General features: G+C 44.5%; 1 pseudogene; it reads right to left on the reverse strand.

The window, feature by feature from the left end:
• Positions 1 to 859: 859 nt before the first annotated feature.
• On the reverse strand, positions 860 to 6,768 carry Ulbp1-ps1 (UL16 binding protein 1, pseudogene 1; annotated as a pseudogene).
• Between the last annotated feature and the right edge of the window lie 642 nt (positions 6,769 to 7,410).

The following is a 7,410-nucleotide window of genomic DNA, read 5'->3' on the forward strand; positions in this document are numbered from 1 at the left end:
GGTGACTTCAACTTCAGAGGACAGAGACATTGGAATCATGGTACCATGGGCACTGAACTGTGGCTAAGTAGAGTGGCCAAGTTAAATAAATGAATTGGTTTTCTTGTTCTCTTTGTTCTTAATACAGATGTACATAAGCAGCCCAGGTTGACCTTGAACTTGGTGACCTCTTCGTGGGCCTCCTGAGTGCAGGGATTACAGGTCTGTCCCACAATGTCAACTCCTTAAAAGATCTGCTCATTGGGATCCTTCTGTCTTAAATGTTGGCCTAAGCTAGGAGCTATTAAGGTATAGACTTGGCCCTACTCATTAGAATTATTGTGTGATGTTGGATCATGTCATCCACAGAAAGCAAACAGACTTTACTCACAGTCTTGAGAGAACCATTTCTTGGATATGAGGAGAAATCCCCTCATTTCCATTTTCCTTGAATCTTATTTGGATCCTTGGATTCTCTGTTCCCTCAGCAGGACTTTACTGCTTCATCCTCCTCTGACTGCAGATTTAAACTGACTCTGTTGCCTCCTGTACCCAACCATCATCATCTCCAACATTACCGTGGAGTGAGGGCTGAAGACTAAGCTGAGACTTCATTCTAATAGACAGAGAGACACTGAAATAGCTAATGGCTTGGATTAAACAAACCACTGGGACCTGTCTCCAAAGTTCTTACCTGATTTATAAACCAAGAAGAAGAGTGAGAACACAGCCCTTTCCTTACCTTTTTTTTTTCATAGCAACAAATATCAATGCAAGGAAGATTGCTGTAAACTCAAATATAATTAGATAATCAGTCGTAGATGTAGGTTGGGTGCTATTCCCTGTAGATGGACTCTGGGTGGAAGACATGGCTGGGGTACTAGTCCCTGTAGATGGACTCTGGGTGGTAGATGTAGGTTGGGTGGTATCTGGTGCCTTTATTGTCGATCCTAAAAAGAAAAATCAGAAAATATACGAATGAAGCTAAAAACACACCTCGATCAGCAACTTCTCTCTGTGCAGCCCAGGGACTGCAAATGCAGTAACTATTTTCCCAAACCCTGGATATAAAGATGAGTAGAATGTGTATGTAAGGTGTCCTTACAGAGTTTGTTTCTCTATCAAAGAAAGCAAATGTATACTGAAACATCAAACAATGTGACATTTTTCTTGTGGTTAGAACTTTCTGGTTGATGGCATAATTAGGGGTGTTTAATTGTGCCGAGAAAAATAATGAAACCTTCAAAAGTGATGTTAAAGCTGGTGGGAAGGCAGCTATACTGAAGCAAGAAAAGGCTGGAAGTTTACAGTGATGCACACAGACTTGGGGCTCACTGGCAGGCCATTTAGAGCCTGGGCCACTGCTTAACAGGGAAGGAGAAACATTGAGAGGTGTAGTGGATGGGCCTGAAGCTGCTTGTATTCTTATGCTAATTTGAGCCCCTAAAACTGATTAATTGCATTCTACCCCCAGGTAATTGTGATCTATAAATAAAGATAACAGCAACCAATAGCTGGGCAGAAGAGACATAGATGGGGTTGAGGTTTTGAGGACTTAGAAGAGAGAGGATCACTAGGAGGAGGAAAAACGAAGAAGCTACCATGGACTAGAGGAAAGCGCAGGAGGGAGCAAGGAGAAGCATCCATGGGATAATGGTCAAAAGAGCATGCACAATTGGAGACCAGAAGGAACATGGTAAATAGTAAACAATAGGTCAGGATTATCGATACGAAGCAGATTCTAACAGCCTGGAGGGTAGGCAGCTGCCCAGCTATTGTACTACATGAGGGTTGTTAAAATGATAAAGCCTTTCAGTGTGTCTCTGTCTGAAAAATGTTATGATTAAGTCAGAGTAGAAGACCCAGGCCAGGATTTAAATTTCCTACTACAGGGAGGTGAGATGGGGAAGAGAAATCCTTGTGGCCATCACTGACTCTCCACAGAGGAAGACCACCTGAAATGACTCATGCAGACTATCAAACTTTCCATTGTGCACACATGCTTGCATGTATATATGGAAGTCACTAGAATTTTCATATCCTCCCCCCAATGTGGACGCTTCCTTGTTGTCATCTAATTAACTACTTACTTGTCAATTCTCTGGTGTCTGTCAACAATTTCTTGAGGCACAGACTGAAATCTCCCGTGGAGAGGACCTTGAGACTTTGGAATAGTTCCCTGTTATTCTCCCATTGACTCATGGTCTTGATAGCGTTAGGCTGATTTTCTCTCCAGGTCATATTTTTTGGTTAAAAGTAGAAGGGATACTGTCTATCAATCATGAAGGCCCAGCATCCATCCATGAATTCTCCTTGATTATATTGAGATTGTACAGTGACCCGCAAGGTGTGATTACCTGCAAATGACACCCAACACCATCATCTTCCACCCTTTATAGAATCATCCTCCCTCAATGATCCAGTCGCTCTCTGCGTGCTTAGGGTCTGTATACTTTCCTCCTTGGTTTGCTGTTTCTTATACATTGGGTACCATGTACCTCAAGGTTGGGTCAATATTCAGCTCTTACATGCAGAAACATCCACAACCCCGTCCTGCATATGCTCTGTTCTTCCTCTTTCTTATTTATAGCCTCTGTCTTTGCATTCTGTCTCATACTCACCCTTGGATTTGAATAGCCCTGACTCCAGCTTCATCATTTCATAAAAACTGTAACTCAGGCTTTGGTTCAAATCATTGCACAGCTTAGTAGCATTTCCCTTCTTTTCAGGTTTACACACAGGTGAGTTCTGCCTTACATCGTCAAAACAAAGGACAGTCGTTCCATTCACTGAGCATTGTCCAGGTGAGACTTTATACTGGACAGTGAAGTCACAACTTAGAGAGTCTGTACCTGTGAGAGAAACAGGCAAGTGAGGTCCAAAGTGGGGCAAGGGTCCATGGGAGTCACAGTTTTCTTGCACTCAGAATCTCTCTGATGGATCAGGAGGAGAAGCCTCTAATCAAGAAGTCCAGCAGCTTCTGGATCTTAATTCTACCCCATATTTAACTGTTATTATTCCTCAAAGGTGTTTATGTCACCAAGGTAATTTGTCTTGGAAGTACTTTTAGTGACTATTATCAGGTAGTAAAGAATAAAATATGTCAGATAGCATCCATGTTCCTGGGATGAAAATCTATCTGAGCACACAGGGGGAAGGGAGGCATCATAGGACACATGGAAATTCGACATGGATCCTGATGTTGAGGGAAGGTCCTGAAGCAATGTACAAGTTTATCTTGGAGAGGGGATCTGCCAGCTGTGAGCTCAGGGCTCATCCCTACTCCCACTGGGCTCTGTCACACAGCACTGTTGGTCACCAGATCTCAGCTTCTCCCACATTAAACCACACACCTAATCCATTTGCAAGAGGGATCTGAACCCTCCAGTGTAGGGGAATGTCAGGGCAGGTAGGCAGGAGGGGTGGGAAGTTGGGGAGGGTGAATACCCTCATAAAAGTGGGGAAGGTGGGATGAAATAGGGGGTTTAGGGACTAGGATATGGGAAAGCATTTGAAATGTAAATTTAAAAATACCCAATAAAAATATATCTAAATAAAAATATCCAATAAAATCAAAATCCACTTAGAAGTTTAATTAAAGGAAACTGTTTTGCTAATTGAGGAGCTGTGAATAATGAAGGTGACTTAAAGAAAGCATTCCTGCCTTCAAATATTTGCATCAACAAAAGATGATGATGATGATGATGAAGGTGATGAGGAGGAGGAGATGGAGGAGCAGGAGGGCAGCAAGTTGTCTTAGAATGGTATTAACAACAAACTTTTAGTAAGAACAACATTTTAATAATGTCTTACAAAAATACCACAGTAATGCTGATTACACAAGGCCTCTAACATGCTTCGGATTCACAAAGTAGATTGAAAGTCTCGCCAGTGACTCAGATCTTACTTATTTTTATTTTACGTGTATCAATATTTGCCTGTGCTTCTGTGTACCATGCGCATGCAGTGTCTGTGAAAGCCTACAGGAGACAAAGATCTTCAGAGAGCAACGAAGTTATAGATAGTTGCCTCTGCCTTGCTAGTCCTGACAATGAAAGCACACAGCACCATGCCCAGCCCTTTTACAGGAGGTCCAATGATCAGCTCAGGTTCTCATGGTTGGGAAGCACACAGTTTAAACTCAGCCTTGCCCTCATGCTTTGGACACAGGACTTTTAGTCATCAGCAAACCACCAGAATTCTCTGGAGCTAATGCCCATGTGTCATAGAAATGTCTGGCAGGAATCTGGTCAGAGGCTAGTCCATACTACATGTAATACAGAATCTAGAACCTCTAAAACTTGTAGTGAAGTGTGTGTAATAAGACTCAAAGAAGTGCACATGTCAAGAGAGATGAGTAATGAAATCAGTAGTATGGCTTTGTTGTAGCCAAAGAAGAGGAAGTGGGTCACTGGAGCTAGCCTGAAGTTTGAAACACCAGTTTATAACCCAGAGTCTCTGTCTTCTGTGGCCTTTAGGTAAGGACGTAGAACTCTAAGCTACCATATATTGCTGTGTGCTGCCATGCTCCCCAACCTGAGAAAAAAGAACTGAACCTGACCAATGGTAAGCAAGCCCCAATAAAATAGTCACTGTGCCTTAGTCAGGACACTGACTGTCTTTGTTAAGGTTTTACTGCTGTGAATGGTCACCATGACCAAGGCAAATTTATAAAGGACAACATGTAGTTGGAGCTGGCTTATAGGTTCAGATGTTCAGTCTATTATCATCAAGGTGGTTGTATGGCAGCATCCAGGCAGTCACGGTGCAGGAGGTCCTGAAGGTCTATATCTTTACCCAAAATAAGTGAGGAGCAGACTGTCCTAAGGCAGCTAGGAGAAGGGTCTCACAGCCCACCTGCACAGTGACACACTTCCTCCAACCAGGTCATACCTGCTGCAACAAGGACAAACATCCTAAAAGTGCCACCTCCTAGGCCAAACATATTCAAACCACCACACTACCAAGATAAAAGTAGGTACCAGGGAGTGGGGTATAGCCGTGAGAAGCCTGACCAAGCTGCTCGTAGGCAAAATGTAGACTTTTGAACCTTGAATTAGCAAAGAAGTTGATCATTTTAGCAGAGCGTAATGGGCCATAGGAGCAAGACCATGGACAACAGTGATGCCTTGAGAAATGTAGATATTAACAACCTAGTATTGGTTTCAGAGGAAAAGTGTCCTAGAAAATGACCTTGTAATATTGTTTTGAAGAATGTGTTTGCTTTGCGGCTCTGCCCTCCCATCCTGCACCACTATCACAACCCCCAGGAACAATTGCCTAAGGCAAAATTAAAGACTTTAGGATTAATGGCTTTGGCAGAAGATGTTTCAACACATCCTGTCTTGTGGTTGTTAGAGGTTACTCTTATGCAGAAGGAAAAGTAGAAAGCTGGGGAAGGAAAAATACAAAAGGTATAGTTTGAGGAGAAAAGGAGCACCAGAAAGTGTAATGAAGAAAATCCATTATAGATGAACAGGTATCTAAAAGCTGCCTTCCCAAGACTCCTCTGTCAACTATGTAAAGCCAGACCAGTGAGGCTAGAGAGATGGCACAGAGGTTAGGGGCACTGGTTGCTCTTGCCAAAGATCTAGATTTATTCCCTGAAACCACTAGGTAGTTCATAACTGCCTGTAACTCTATTTTACCGGGTTCCTGTGCCCTGTTTTAGTTTCCAAGGGCAACAAGCAAACACATGGTACACAGGCATAATGAAGTTAAGATATTATACACAGAAAATCAAAATATACCTAAAACAATTTAAAAGTGAGCCACCTCAAAGACAGGCCCAGATTGACTTCCTAGGAGGGTCAATCAGGTCACAACATGTAGAGACCACTCATCGCCCCAGGAAGTGCAGTGATTATTTCTCTCTGGCTTCATTATTGACTGTCACTCAGGAACAATGCCAGGTCCTACTATGAATGTGTGTAGTGGTAGTTTAAAGAAAACTCCCAGAGCTTAAGAAGTTGGAAGACAAAGTATAACTGTTTCAATCCTACATAGAACAGGGAACAAAACAATAACAGGAGGCAGAGGGAGGGAGGGGTCTGGGAGAGAGAGCAGAGAGGGAGGGAAAACAGGGAGCAGGAGCAGGCAATGGAAGGGACAGGAGAGAAGTACAGAGGGTCAGGAAATTGAGTAGACACGTGGAGCAGTGGAGGATGTGGAACTAGGTGTAGCCACTAGAAAGTCCCAGACTCCAGGGAAGCAAGAGGCTCCCAGGACCAAATGGTGATGACTTTAGCCGAAATATCCAACAGAGGGGAGATACAACCTGTAGTGACCCCCACCAGTAGAGAAGCATGGCCCCCAGTTGATGGGTGGGGCCACCCACACATCTCAAAATGTTTAACCCAGAAATGTTCCCAGCATAGCCAGCCTGGAGATTGGTTTTAGGCTCCCTGAAGACTGCAATGGTGCTGAGGGCATTACCAGATGTTCCCTTCTGCCTGATGTGCTATTTGTCCATGTAGCTTGTCCCACACCCTCCCCACCATAACTTTTTCCTGACTTCTTCAAACCAGTGAAGGCTGGGTGGAGTGGAGCCAGGGAGAGCCCAAGGCCCCTGGTCCTTGAAGGAGAGAAAGAGAAGCCCTGTAGCTTCCCTCCCCATAACCCAGTTGTGAGCTTCCTGACTTAAACCACGTCCATATTCTGTAACCCAACCCCACTCCATGCAGACCCTGAGAACTCACCATCTACCTGCATGGTGCCCAGAGACCTCAGCAGAACCAAAAGGCTCAGAGTGAGAGAATGATTGCACTTGCTGGTTGTTCCCTTTGCCATGGACCTTCCTGAGACCCTGCTGCCTATGGTGTGACTGCAGCTGCAGAGAGAATGAGAAAATCTGCTATATTACCCCAACCACCACCCCTGCCTTCACCCCTCAACGCCTCCAAAAGCCCAGCACACAGAGGACACAGCTCAGAATAAATCCAGGCTGTGAATTCAGGACTTTTCCTGGTCCAGTCATGCAAGTTCATAGTCCTTATCTAAGGAAATCCCTCCAGGGCCCTGTGGCTCTGATCATCCCTCCCAAGATCCATATCACTCCTGGGTGCCTGGAGGCCTTGACACTTTTTCAGGGCTCCCACACCCCACTCATCTCCCAGTCCCTTCATCTCACTCACCAGTAACTGGGTCCTGAGAGTCCCTTGGGAACAGAGTAAAGAAACAGAATAAAATTGGTTCCTTCACCTTGATCTGATGCAGCCTGCCACCAGAGTCAGAGAAATTTATACCGGGCCAGTCCCTACCCAGTGAGGTGGCACGCCCATGCACACATGCAGTGTCACTCTGGGCGGTCAACATGAGATCATCAAAGTAGGTGGCCCTAAATATTGGCTGTACTGGTTTCCTGTGCTTCTCCTCTAGCTTGAGAACTTCCCTCAGTCTCCCTCAGGCTTCCGGCCTCCTCTCCCTCACTTC

The sequence above is a fragment of the Rattus norvegicus genome, chromosome 1 (genome assembly GCF_036323735.1).
Source record: "Rattus norvegicus strain BN/NHsdMcwi chromosome 1, GRCr8, whole genome shotgun sequence".
Taxonomy (NCBI): domain Eukaryota; kingdom Metazoa; phylum Chordata; class Mammalia; order Rodentia; family Muridae; genus Rattus; species Rattus norvegicus.